Source organism: Hylobates moloch, unplaced genomic scaffold (genome assembly GCF_009828535.3).
Source record: "Hylobates moloch isolate HMO894 unplaced genomic scaffold, HMol_V3 SCAFFOLD_10, whole genome shotgun sequence".
NCBI classification, from domain to species: Eukaryota; Metazoa; Chordata; class Mammalia; order Primates; family Hylobatidae; genus Hylobates; species Hylobates moloch.
In genome coordinates this window covers 80,209,611-80,223,659 of record NW_026652285.1, presented here as the reverse complement: position 1 = coordinate 80,223,659, position 14,049 = coordinate 80,209,611, and the positions used below count along the sequence as shown (strand labels likewise).

Here is a 14,049-nt window from a genome sequence, read left to right as displayed (position 1 = left end):
ACCGCTACTTTTAAGACAGAGTAGAGTTTCAGAATTGAGGCAGGGCCTTTCAAAAGACGATCAGCTGATGTTCAAGAGGGAAAAGGTTCATTTGTCGAAGGGTCAATGAGATGCAAGAAAGGGATCCTTGAGCATCAGTTTACTGATGGTCAAGAGTCCTCATGTCCTTTATTGGTTCTGCATTAACTGATAACAGAAAGTGCCTCATGAGGGAGCCAAGTCAAAAGGGCATGAGGGTGAAGGTGTGTGGACGCTCACTCTTGGCTGGGGGCTTCACCTTCATTACCTCATGCAGTCCTCTCAATAACTCTGCCAGGGAATGGCTATGATTTAATCCACTCCACAGACAAAAAAATTGAGATCCAGGAAGATTAAGTAATTTATCTCCAGTCTGCACAGGCCTCAGAGGCACCTGCCCTGCCTGAGGAGAGGGAGGTCATCACGTGAAGCTGCCACAGCCACTGTTCCTTCTATGAGGTCTAAGGGCTGGGCTGCAGCCATGTCCTACTGCTGACAGGAACAGAAGGATCGAATCATATTTGTGACCAAAGAAGACCACAAAACTCCAAGCAATGCAGAGCTGGTGGATGATGACCCCAACGATCCCTCCCTAGGAGGAGCATGGATTGATGCTGCCAAATGGAGACTTTAACTAGCACTGCCTCTTCCTTGGGGGAATGGACAACGGCTGCTACAGGGAACAGTTCAAGCCAGGCTTTTTCTGCTTCCACCATAACATGAGCAGGTCAAGGGGTCAGACTGTGTAGACCAGTTCTGAGCCACGCAGGAAGGCAGGCAGGAATATCCAGATTCGTATCCCCAAGAAGGGGAGGAAGAGGTAGATGAGAAGCCAGCAGAACATGTAGAAGAAACATCTCCCAATGAGGCTACTGCAACCAAAGAAAAGGAAGGGTCAAGTTAATGAAGGCCACTGGCCCTGGGCTGCAGTCCTTCCACTTCAGAGTAATACATATCTTTTGCAAAAGACCTTTTAGTCACTCTCCAAGAGAGCCTCTTTCCCTCTGTTGTCCTGTGCACTGTAATGTACAAAATTGCTTATTTTGATGATCAGAGGTTTTGGCCTCTTGACATATACACTGAAAAAAAATGGGAGTTGTAAGTGTCCGTGTCCTACCTAAACCTGCCAGCAAATGTAGCCACCACTTTTGAATTCTTCCTCAGATTGCCCTGAATTTTTGCCACTTTTAAATAATGTGCTGATTTTCAGCAACTAAAAATCATCATCCAGGAGTGTTTCTTGTGTTTGAGCAGATTTATTCTCCTTCATTGTATCCCATTTAGTAGATTGTATAGCCCTTTGCGAAGTAATGCAAGTAATAGAAACAAAAATACCTTCCTTTAAAAATGCTAGGCTGGGGCCCTATCTACTAGAAGAGGCCAGATGGTCAAATATATCTTTCTCCAAACCCATCTCGACCTTGTGTATATGAGGGGGTACTGTACTTCATTCCTGACACATTCTGGTTTCCATGTGGGCATTGAGTTTCTGGTTTTCTGTGTTTGGATGGTGAAAATTTGGACCCTCCCAATCATAGCCCCTTTCTAAGTGAAGGGAGAGGCTGGTTTTTGCTGTTCCTTGTTATTCTGAAAGCCTTGGTTTGGGGCCCATGTTCACACCGGCTCTCAGTCTGGTCAGATGCAGTGTTCTTGATAGGTGGGGACATAATTATTACCAGAGTAGCAACCAAGAGAAAAAAAAGTTGTGAATTAAGTATTCAGTTAAAAGGAAACATGATTTCTACCTGGAAAAAAAAAAGTAATTTATCTAAGATCAAGGGACAGGACTAGTGGGGGTTTGAGATTAGGACTCAAATTGGCCTGATCCTTGCTTGGTCCATAACAATAAACTGCCCTGTGGAAATAAAGCATTGTCACAGTGAGAAAGGCAATGAGGAATGGAAAATTGTTAAGTAGAAACAAAAAGAGAAAAAAGACAAATACAGATGGTGGGCTACCTCCCTGCTCCCCTAACATACCTGACAGAAATCAAAGGTTTCAACCACTGGAGCACACATTCAGGGTCACTATCTTTTCATTATTACTATTATTTCAGGGATCCCTTTTGTGAAGGAAGTCTGCTCCACAGCAGATAGGCTATCACACAGTTATAGGTATGTTCCTTACAAATCTAGGAACCCACAAGGTCCAATCCCAGATCAATTTCACTTCCAAGGAAATACCTCTCCAACAATTCAAAGCAACTATGGCCAGGGGCCATAATCCCAGGCTCACGCCCGTAATCCCAGAATTTTGGGAGACTGAGGCGACAGATCACTTGAGATCTGGAGTTCAAGACCAACCTGCCCAATATGATGAAACCCCATCTCTACTAAAAATACAAAAATTAGCAGTGTGTGTTGGTCTTCACCTGTAGTCTCAGCTACTTGGGAGGCTGAGACAGGAGAATCACTTGAACCTGGGAGGGGGAGGTTGCAGTGAGCTGAGACTGAGCCACTGCACTCCAGCCTGGGTGATAGAATGAGGCTCTATCTCAGGAAAAAAAAAAAAAGGAAAAATAAAAGGCATAAAAGAAAAGCAACTACAATGTTACACAAAACTTCTATTTGCATTTCTTAGAGGACATCATTGGGACACCATTCCTGATCTTCTATAGCTCTGAATGACTTTCCCTTATTCCTCACAGATTCCTTATATCCCAGAGCAGCTTCCCATCCTGTTTTTTTTCTATCATTTTTCCACACAACTCAGCCCGTGTTTTCTTTCTCTTTGTCCCCAAGGAATATTTTCTCATTCCTTGATTATATAGATTGTATAGATTGACTTTGTCTCCCTGCCAGAAAAACAGGAGTCCTGAGAAGATGCACATGGGGAAGCAGGGGGCAAGGGCAGGTAGGAAAGCTGTGAGAGCAGTTATATGACCTTCCTTTCTGCTTCATCAAGGAGACAACATCCTAGAGTAAAAGGAGATTTGCACAGTTCTGATCTGGCTGTGAGTCCCAAGTGTGTGACCATGGATAGGTGATTCCACCATTTTAATCTTGCCTTTAAGGACAGTATTAACAACCATCACATCACAGACCTGTGAGGATCAAATGAAGCATACAGTGTTTTCAAAGTGAAGTTTTGTGTGGTAAAACTACTGAGGTTTTGAATGCCTGAAAATATCTTTACTGTCCCATCACATTTAAGAGAAAATTTTGGAGGTTATAAAATTCTAGCATTAAAGTTATAGTCGTTTAATACTTTAAAAATATTGTTCCATCATCTTCTTATACCAGTGGTTAATCCCTGAGTCTTGTCCTTTTGCAAAGTGATACGTTCTTTTCCTCTGGAAGCTCGTAGAATTTTCTCTATAATGTTTTCAAATTCTATTAAATCACATTTATTTGGGGTTTCAAATCCTATTTGACACTTTGATTCCAAAGTCTCTCTTCTGTATTTCCTTTGTTTCTTCTTTTAGAAAATCTATTAACATTTTTTCCAAGTATTTTCCTCCCTTCGTTGTTGCCTCTACTTCTCTATTTCTTGAACTTCTGTTATTCAAATATTGGCAGTTCCATTTCTATCTTCCATATCCCTTAATGTTTCTCCACTCTCCTTCATGATGACTTTTAGAAGGAATGTGATCCCCATGCCCACTGAGTCAGTCTTCTGATGTATTCTGATGTTTTTCTTTAACAGATGTGTCCAGTATCTTAACTATTGCACTTTTAATTTCTAAAATGATTACTTGGAATATTAATCCTTGGTGTGTGGTATACAGAGACTCAGGAATGCCTTTTCAACCTACAGGCCAATTCCTTATGGGTAGATGGTGAGAAAGTTAATTAGTAGCTTAGAAATCATTACTCTGTGGTTACTGTTGTTAGACTTTGCCCAAGTCATTCACCTCTCTGAGTCACAGTCTCCTCATCTGTTGGATGGGGATAAGAAAAGCCCCTCCCATTCCACCCCAGGTGGCTCTGTGGATAAAGGCTGTGGTGAGGCTGAGTGAGAGGTAATTTGGAAAGTGACCAGAACTATGCAAATAGTACTGTCAGTAACTTGGCCCAGCCATGCTCCCCGAGCTTCATGCCTTTTGTTCCTTTGGTTCTTCTCTTGGCAAGTTGAATGGTGGCCCTTCCCCAGAGGCAGCACCAAAGCTGTCATGACCTGTGAATGTAGCAGGTCAAAATCCCTGGAATAAGTGTCATACTCCATAGGTCTGTACCCTGTCCTGTGCTCTTAGAGTTCCAAGGCCGGGAGGGTGCAGGCTCTGTCTGGATTCTTTGCTGGCTAGAAGTCTACAGTGCTTACACATACAGCCCTTATTCACCACCTCCAGTCTCAGCTGGCCCTCAACAGAAAGCATTTGCTTTTATTAATTACTGGAAATCTGCAGGCTGAAAGATCTTATCTATTCACCTTCTCCTCCCTGGGTATAAGTACAAAGGATGAGGAAGCTCAGGCAAATGCACCAGCTATGGCGTGTGGAGCTATAAAAAACAAATAACCCCCTAAGGCAATATCAGCATTTCAGGGCTCTATGCACATACCTGGATGTGCTCTGAGAGATCCTGGGCCGTTTAACAATTGATAACCACAGAAAAGAGAACCCCGAGGAAACTGCTGTCAGCTTATGTAGAAATTCCTGGAAAGGGCAATACTGATGACGCTCCCTCCTCTTCTCTTTTTATTTTTTATAAAATGAGTTTGACTTAGCACTAATACAGCATGAGATAATTAAAAGAGAATAGACTTTGGAGACATGAGTCCTGGGGTGAATCTTCACTTCATCACTGGATAGCTGAGTGTCCTTAGACAAATCACATAACCTTCCTAAAGCTCATTGTCCTTACTTGGAAAGTGTGACCATAATAACTGATACACTTTTGAGTTGCTGAACTAAATGAAATATGTGATGGCATAAAATTAAAACTAATGATCAACGTAAATAAAATACTGGAAACTATGAGAAGCTCTGCAGTTTTGGCTGTCATTAGCATTGCTGGCTAAGTCCTCAGCAGGATGTGAAATTTAATAACTAGATTTGTTTGACAGTAATTGTGCTGGGATGACTACTATACTCTGAATTTTTAAGTGTGTTCTTCAGGTCCCAAAACTCGTGTATCTTCCCAGGAGTTCATAAAACAGAATTATTTTTTTTTTTTTGAGAGATAGCTATGTTCTAGGCACATAAAAACCCTCATTACAACTCCATATGGGAGATGTTGTGCTTAAACTCCAAGATGGCCCCAGTGATCTCACCTACTGGTATTCGCTTCCTTTTGTGGCTCCCCCTTCCACCCTGTGTTAGGATTGGTCTCTGCAACCAATAGAATATGGTAGAAGTGATGGTATGACACTTCCAAGATTAGGTTACAAAAGACCCAGTGGCTTCTGTATTGGGGGCTACCTCTCCCTCCCTCTTAAAGCTAGCTGCCATACTCTGAGAGGCTGTCATGGAGAGGAGCTGAGAGTCTTGCCAACAAGTATATGAGTGAGCTTGGACATGAATCTTCAGCCCCAGTCAAGCCTTCAGATGATGACAGTCCTAGTCGACAACTTGACTGCAACCTTATGAGATACCTTGAGCTAAAACAACCCAGCTAAGCTACTCCTGGATTACTGACCCTCAGAAACTATGTGAGACAGTAAATGTTTGTTGTCTTGAACTACTAAGTTTTGAGGTAATTTGTTATGCAACAGTAAATAACTAGTATGGGAGGTACAGTTGTTCCTCTTTTATAGACGAGAAAACTACAAATCAGAGAGGCTAAGTATTTTTTCCAAGGCTATAGAGTTGAAAATACAAGATTTGAACCAGGTCCTTGAGACTTCAAAACCAGCATGACCTTACCACTAAATATGCTGCCTTCCTGAAATGGAAATACACTATTTTCCCAAAGAGAAAAAAAAATAAAAGAAAAATTCAACTTTTTGAAGATGACATGCTGTTTTTATATATAGTTTTTATAATTATTCTCAGTAATGACTCAAAAGTTATTGTGAGTAATGAATATAAACTAAATATAAAACAGATTTGAGGGGGAAGAAGAATAGATTGTTTTCAACACAAATATTTTGCTATCTACTGAATGTCAGGGTGTGGGAATAAAATTAAATATAATAAACATGGTTCCTATTCCCACGGAGCCTACAATCTCCTGTAGAAAATAATTGAAGGGAAGGTTACAACTAACAAGACAGTATAGGACTTTGGAATCTGGCAGAATTTGGTTAAAATCTATCACTTAGTATCTGTGTGATCTTGGGCAAATGACCAATTGCTTACTCTGCCAAAGCCTGTGCTGAACTCTTCAAGTTTGTCTTCTCTTCCATTCTTACCAAGTTCTGAGCACTTTTTATGCATTATTCCACTTAATCTTCACAACAATGCTTTAAGTATTATTACCCTAATTTTTATGAATTAGCACTTATCTCATTGGGTTGCTAAGAGACTTAAATTATATAATGCATATAAAGAGCTTAACCCAGTGTCCAGCTCATTGGTAAGTGCTGACTAAGTGGTTGTGACCTAGTGTGGTTAACTCTAAAATCAGACCCTGAGAAAGGATATGTGTACTAGCAGTTTATTTGGGAAAAGATGCAAGAAGCTGTGAGGGAGTGGAGATGGGACACAGAGGGAAAAAAGACCACTAATGAAGGATATGTTTATGGACAGGTAACTCCCCTGGGTAACTGGGGCTTAATCCCATTGAAATTCTTAGACATATCATAGCGCATACCTCAGAAGGTGCCCACTAAAATGAAGAAGATGGGCTATTTATTCACCAACTCTTAACCCTCATTGATTGAGGTTAACTTTGCAGTGCTTCTAGCCTGCCCTAAGTGCAAGTCAAGCATGCTCTGTGATCAAAGAGTATCTCTGAGGACAGCTCAGAAGCTCTTGAGTAGGGGAAATGTCTTCAGATGACACAGGGGTAGTCCCAGAGAGCATCTGTTATGAGTAGTTGTTAATATTACCGTTACTGAAATATCATGGGGATGGATAATATTGTGATAAGGATATGATATACGTTGTCATGGAGCACAGAAGAGGGTCGCTTCCCAGACTTGGACAAGGAAAGTCTGGACAGGCTTCTCAGAGATGTGGGGTCAAAGGGAGAAGAACAACTGGGGGAGAAAAGAGAACAGAGGAGTGTTCTGGGCAGAGAGTAGTTTTTGCAAAAAGTCTTGTCAAGGAATGAGAAAAAGGAAGGCTTATTCTAGAAAATGAAAGACATTTGAAGGCCTGAATTTTGAGTTGAAAAGAATGAGTCACGAGAACTAGTTTGGAAAGGTCAGCAGCAGTCAGATCACGCGGCCCTCATAGGCCACATTGGGAAGTTTAGGATTTCTCCTAGGAGCACTGGAAAATCTTCAGAGGATTTTCAGCAGATTCGTACTTTGACATTTCACTCAGGTCCACATAGGGAAAGTGAATTTCAGAAAAGGAAGAAATTTGAAAGCAAAGAAACCTATTAGAGAAGCAGCTGCAGTGGTTTAGTCAAGAGTTAACATGACTGGGCAGAAATGGAGATAATGAAGACTTGCTAATGGACACTCGCATTTCACACAATTTGAGGGTCAGGAATTCAGCTTATCTGAAGTTTCTGACTCAAGGTTTCTTCTGAAGTGGTATCAGAAAGTCAATGAAAGTTGCATCTGAAGATGTGACGTGCTGGAAGATCTGCTTCCAACATGGCTCCCTCACATCGCGGTTGGCAAGAGGTCCCTGTGTGTGGCTGTGTGGGCCTCTCCACAGTGCTGCTGGATGCCCTCGTGACATAGTCTCTTGCTTCCCCCATTGTGAGTGATAACAGAGGCAGAGAACAAGACAGAAGTCACTGCGTCTTTTATGACCTGCCCTCAGAATCACACTCCATCATTTCTGAAATATTCTACTGGCTACTCAGGCCAGCCCCATCCAGTGGAGGCAGAATCTGTACAAGGAAGTGAATACTAGAAGGCTAGGAAATGAGGGCTATCTTGAAGGCTGGCTGTGACAGTGTGACTCCAGCTCCCAATGGTTCACATGCCTCCCACATGCAAAACACATTCGCCGCTCCCCAAAATCTCATTCTATCCAATCAATCAGCTAGAAGTCCAGAATCTCATCATCTAAATCAGGTTTAGGTGTCAATACATCTTCTTGGGTGTATTTCTTTAAGTACAGCTCCTTCAGTACAGATTCTCCCAATTTGAACTCCTGGGAATGAAAGAGACAAATTATCTGCCCCTGACACAGTGGTAGGACAGACATAGGGTAGACACTGAAGAAAGTTGTCACCAGAGCCATTCTGAAGTCTAGCTGGGAAGATGTTGGAATTTTCTTGATTAGTGGTCAGTCTTGCTCATAGAATGGAATGACTGTCCATGGTTCTCAGATTTGTCCTACTGCCGCCTTGCATTGGGTATGTAGCCTAAACAAATAACAAATATGTGTCACTGAGATCTTAAGGGTTGTTTGTTAGTGCAATTCAACCCATCTTGACTAGTAGAATTATTGCGGGGGGGGAAAGGCATTTAAAGGGAAGAAAGAAAAAGAAGTCCGCAGAGGCAGAGGAAGTGAAGTTGGATATGTGGCCGAGGAGAGAGAAGAAAACTCCACAAACTCCAGGATAAAGGAAGGGAGACTTTAAAGAAGTGGGGAGTATCAAATTCTTTTGAAAGGTCAAATTAAAAATGCCTTGGGAATGATTAGACTTTTAGATTTAGGAAAAAGATGGTTTGAGGAAACAATGGCAAGGAGTGATTTCAGTAAAATGGAAAGACCAAAAATCAGATTACAATGAATTGAAGAGTAAGTAGGAGGTTAAGAATTAGTGGCAGAAAGTATTGGCTGTGAAGGGTGATAGCTGGGGTGAAACATGGGTATTGGGGAGTTTTGTTAAAATGGGAGGGAGTGAGCATTTTTAAGTTTATATAAAGGAACAAGGAAGCAAAAAAATAAAACAGAGGAAAGATAAAGTCCCTGAGAAAGCAACAGGGCATGCATGGGGTCTAGAAATAGACAGAAGGAGGGGCACTTCAGCCATAATAACAGGAGAGGAGGAAAGGGCGGGCATTTTCCCCAGAAGCGTCTGGTGTAGATGAGGAAGGCTGAGGACAACCTGGCGTGTTCAGATTATAGCAAGAGGTTCTTCACGGATGGAGGGCTGGCTGCCCTGGAGGCCAACGAGGGGAAGCCCAAGGAGGGAGAATGAGAGAGTAGGAGAGGAAGCTAGATCGGTAGGAGCTAACACCTGAGGTGCTAGAATGATAAGCTTAGACCTCATACATAATGTAGATTCACTTAGAAATTTCAAGCAGCATATGGGACTAACCTTGAAGACAGGACTGGTGATCGATTACACAGGAGGACAAGGGAGGAGCAGACACTAATATTTGTAGTAGCTTGGAAGACTTTGGGATGTTGACCTAACAGGGACTACAAAGAGAGAATCAGGATTCGACATTTATTTTGGCAACCTTGGAATGTATTTAGAATTGCCGCAGAGCTGGGAGAACCAGGCTCCACGTCATTAATGTAAAGGAGGCCCAGCAGCTCTAGGTTACATAGTCAGGGTCTGTCACAGCCTCCAAGGCCACACTGAACACAGAGCAAGATGGTGATGCTGAAAATGGCCTTTCACATCACCAACAGAATTGGAGATCCCCTTGTGAGTGAACCTTTCCTACATCTAGCTGGTGCCCACAAGAACTAAGGGACACGTGTAATCCAGGCAAAGTTGTCAGTTTATAAAGATGGGATCTCTGAATGTCAGAATTGGAAGTCATTTTATAGCTGATCTAGCCCTGTTGATAGTGGAAAAGTGGGGTGATGGCCAGGTATATTACCTTGGGGACTTCACTGACTACCTGAGCCTCAGATTCCTTTAGAGAATGCCTATCTAAAAAGGTTACTGTGAAGACTAGTGACACTTCTGGGTTCATTATTTATATAGTATTTACAATAGGCACTTTTTAAGGCATTTTACAAATGTTAACTAATTCAACCCTCATAACCATTGTATGGAGCAAAACTGTTATCATCCCTATTTTAAAAATGGAAAAACTGAGTCCCCAGGAGGAGAAGGGACTTTGCCAAAGCCACCTAAGTATTTAGAGGCAGAACAAGGACCAGCAGACAGGACTCCTGACCTCAGGACCGGTGCCTTTCATGCTTTCAATGGAATAAACACAGACGTTGCCAACTGCATCTTCATGTACCTGTACACGGCTTGTTTCCAGGATGTGGCTTCTGCCCAAGGAAGTGCTGGGAACACCGTGATGTTACACAGAAGCTTCTATTAGTGTTTCACAAACATCCTCTTTCCAGGCCCTTGGCCAGGTGTGTGCTAATGTTGTTCACTCCACTCTGTGCAGGGAAATGGATACCCTAGAGGCTGCTGGCATCACAGCAGTTTCTAAGATTATGGAACCTCATGCCCTGAGAGAACCACCACCTGGGGTCTACCCTTCCTGACCTTGGTAATCTTGAAAGAACTGTTTCTGCATTGAACGTTTCTCGTTTCTTTCCTTAATTAATTTGTTCATTCATTCATTCATTCATTTTAAGAAAGCCACCGGCTAGAATTATGGAATTATCACAGTAATTTCAAGCAATCAATATCTTCCTGCTTATATGGTAAATATGAAAATTTGGATTCTTCATTTGTTTCCTGCAGAAATAGAAAAAGAAAGTCAGTAACTTTAGCTTTCAGGTACAAACCAAAAAGAAAGAAAGAAAGAAGGAAAGAAAGAAAGAAAGAAAGAAAGAAAGAAAGAAAGAAGGAAAGACGGACGGAAAGAAAGAAAGAAAGGAAAGAAAGAAAGGAAAGAAAGAAAGAAAGAAAGAAAGAAAGAAAGAAAGAAAGAAAGAAAGAAAGAAAGAAAGAAAGAAAAAAGAAAGAAGAATCACTGGGTTAGAAAAACCCAGTATCTCAGAGTCACTAGAATCAACTAACACAGGTTGCCAGGGTTGTTAAGAATCTTAAACTCTGTCTGGTCCAATTGCCCATTTGATGCTCAGCTCTTCTCTACTCCTCTGTTGAACGGGCATAAACCAGCAATTTGCTCATTGCTTCCAGGGATAAACACTTCACTGTCTTATGAGCTGGCCAAATCTCCATCCAGAAATCTCTGAATGCTAGAATCTCTTCATTATTCTGAGGCCAAAGATTTCTTTCTGCAATGTCTACCTACTGGGACTAGTCTCAATTTACTAAATGAGTGACTCTGTAAAGTCTCTTACCAATACTATGGACAACAGAATCTGAGTTATTACCGTCTGCCAGAAATCTCTCCTGCTGTTTCTTTGTTTAAAATGGAAATAGCTGTCTTTCTCTTTATCATCAAAGTCCTTTCTTCCCCAAACTTCAAATAAAGTACTTTCATGATTTCAAAGCTTTTCATATTCTAAATGACCTAATTGTTTTATCGAAAGAGAAAAGAATGGAGTCACCCAAACCCTTCCACATGCAGATATTTGGGGAACACCTGGTACCTGGGAAGTATTAAGCCAGGTCCTGGTCACAGGAGGAAATGATTTGGATAATCATGTCTGGTGCTGGACACCATCATTCTGCTATTCTGCATGGACCCAGGAACCAGCCCGTGTCTCAGATCAAAGGAACAGTCTTGGCCGCAGGGGAGCTAGTGGGGAATCACTTGAAGGGAGGCAGCCAGACAGCGACAGTGAGACAGTGAATGGGCAGGAAAGCAGGTTTCCTGAGAAGGACTGGCTATATGATTTGTGGGTCCCAGTGCAAAATAAAAATGCAGGGCCTTATTAAAATTATAAAGAGTTTTAAAATGGAGACAGCAGAGTATTAAGCCAAGCAGTGAGCCCTGGACAGCCCTGCAAGAGCAACAGCAAACCTCTGGGCTATGTGGTTGGTTTCATTTGTTCTGCTCAGGGAACCTCAAGGTATGTAGGGCATGGGAGGCAAAAGAAGGACCCTCCTCATCCTCTCCCTGAGGTCCTATGGAAAGATAACAGGACCAGGTCTCCTGACCTCCTATTTAGTGCATTTCTTACCCATTCATATTATTTTCTCATACAATGACAACAAGGCACTTATACAGATTAGAATAAATGCACATAACCGCTTTCCAAATTTTTCCAAAAGGAGGTGGTATACAAAATAGAGGGGAGAACAGCTTTTACCATCCAATTCCAAAGTCCATTACCCTCTAGCCACCCACCAGGATGTCACCTAAAGTCTTCAAGCCACACTTGCCTCATCTCTGTGGTGGGAGTGATAGGAGATTGTCTTTATGTCACAAACAGCATTAGATAAAAATAATACATATTAGCTTAAAAATAGTGTAAATATTTCATTAGTATTTTGTTGAGATAAGAAGATGGAAGAGAAAATAGGAGAAGGCAGATGAAGAAAGGAAAGAGGAAAGATAGAACCAGGCATCGCCTTTCATGTCATGTTTTTGCTGCAATGTCCTGTTTCTTTTCTCCCTGTGAAAACTTATCCTCCACATAGATGGAGTAGCTCTGTTCTCAAACTACTTGTTCCCTTCCCTTGGGCTTCTCTAGCCATGGGCCTCCATTTGGGAGCTGTGATCATCTGCTTTCTTTTCTGCCTCTAGATCCGGTGCTACTGGTAGACCTGCTCTCTGACTTACTCGCCTCTTGTGTCCCCAGGCTCTAACCAGTGCTTGACCAGAGAAGGTGCTCTGTTCCTACTTACTGAAGAAAGGAAGAAAGAGAGAAAGGAGAAAAAAAGCAATGATGATGTTACTGGAAAGGGGTCCCGATCCAGACCCCAAGAGAGGGTTCTTGGATCTCCGGCAAGAAAGAATTTGGACTCCATACAGTGAAAGCAAGTTTAGTAGGAAAGTAAAGAAATCAAAGAATGGCTACCCCATAGAGCAGCCCCCAGCGCTGCTGGTTGGCTATTTTTATGGTTATTTCTTGATAATATGCTAAACAAGAGGTATGATTATTCATGAGTTTTCCAGGAAAGGAGTGGGCAATTCCTGCAACTGAGGGTTCCTCCCCTTCTTAGACCATATAGGGTAGCTTCCTGATGTTGCTATGGCATTTGTAAACTGTCATGGTGCTGGTTGGAGTGTCTTTTAGCATGCTAATGTATTATAATTAGTGCATAATGAGCCAGTGAGACGACCAGAGGTCACTTTTGTCGCCATCTTGGTTTGGTGGGTTTTGGCTGGCTTCTTTACTGTATCCTTTTATCAGCAAGGTCTTTGTGACCTGTATCTTGTGCCGACCTCCTATCTCATCCTGTGACTTTAGAATGCCTAACCTCCTGGGAATGCAACCCAGTAGGTCTCAGCTTTATATTGTCCAGCCCCCATTCAAGATGAAGTTGTTCTGGTTCAAATGCCTCTTACAATTACAAACAAGAAAGACCTGCTAGATGCCAATTCTATTGGGCAATTGCTTTATTGTGGAGTTGCTCCTTATAATGGGGCCAGTTTTTCAATGCCTTTGAATCACTCAGGACTATCAAGCATCCTCTCTCTCTCTCCATGAGACCCAAATTGTAGCCCATCTGAACATAATGTCTTTTTATGGAAAGACACAAAAGAAGAAACGTGACAGGAGGGGTGGCAAAGTTGGGGAAGGAGATGCTACCATCTTCTGCCCACCTCCCGCCTTACCACCCACCAAATCCCAAACATAGGCCAAGGCAGGGTAAGAGACTCAGAGAATCCCTGTTCTGAACAAGTCCAGGCAAGGCACTAGGCAGAAAAGGAGGGAGAGGAGTGGAGAGGAAGTGCCGGAGGGGCAGGGGTGGAGGGTCTGAAGGTGTTTGGGAAATCGCAAACCTGTGGTTGAGGGGGCAGAGTGGAGGCTGAGATCTGAGGTCAGGATTCCAGAGCTTCACAGCAAGTTCCCCTTGACACTTAGGCTGGAACTGCAGGTTTAGAACACCCACTCCAGTCCTTGCAGTGGATGGTCCCACAGGGCTTTTATTACAGGAATATATAAGCTAATATTTTCCTTAGGCACCTAAAATCACATAGCCCACCCAGCATGGAGTGGGTTTCCTAGATTCATGACCAGGTGGCTCCTAAATCAACCCTCATCTCAACTGTACCCTTTCCACTGACTCCCCCAGA

The 14,049-nt window shown here is 42.4% G+C and overlaps 1 pseudogene; it reads left to right on the top strand.

Moving 5' to 3' along the window:
- Positions 1 to 499: 499 nt before the first annotated feature.
- LOC116474253 (mitochondrial intermembrane space import and assembly protein 40-like) lies at positions 500 to 922 on the top strand (annotated as a pseudogene).
- Positions 923 to 14,049: the final 13,127 nt, after the last annotated feature.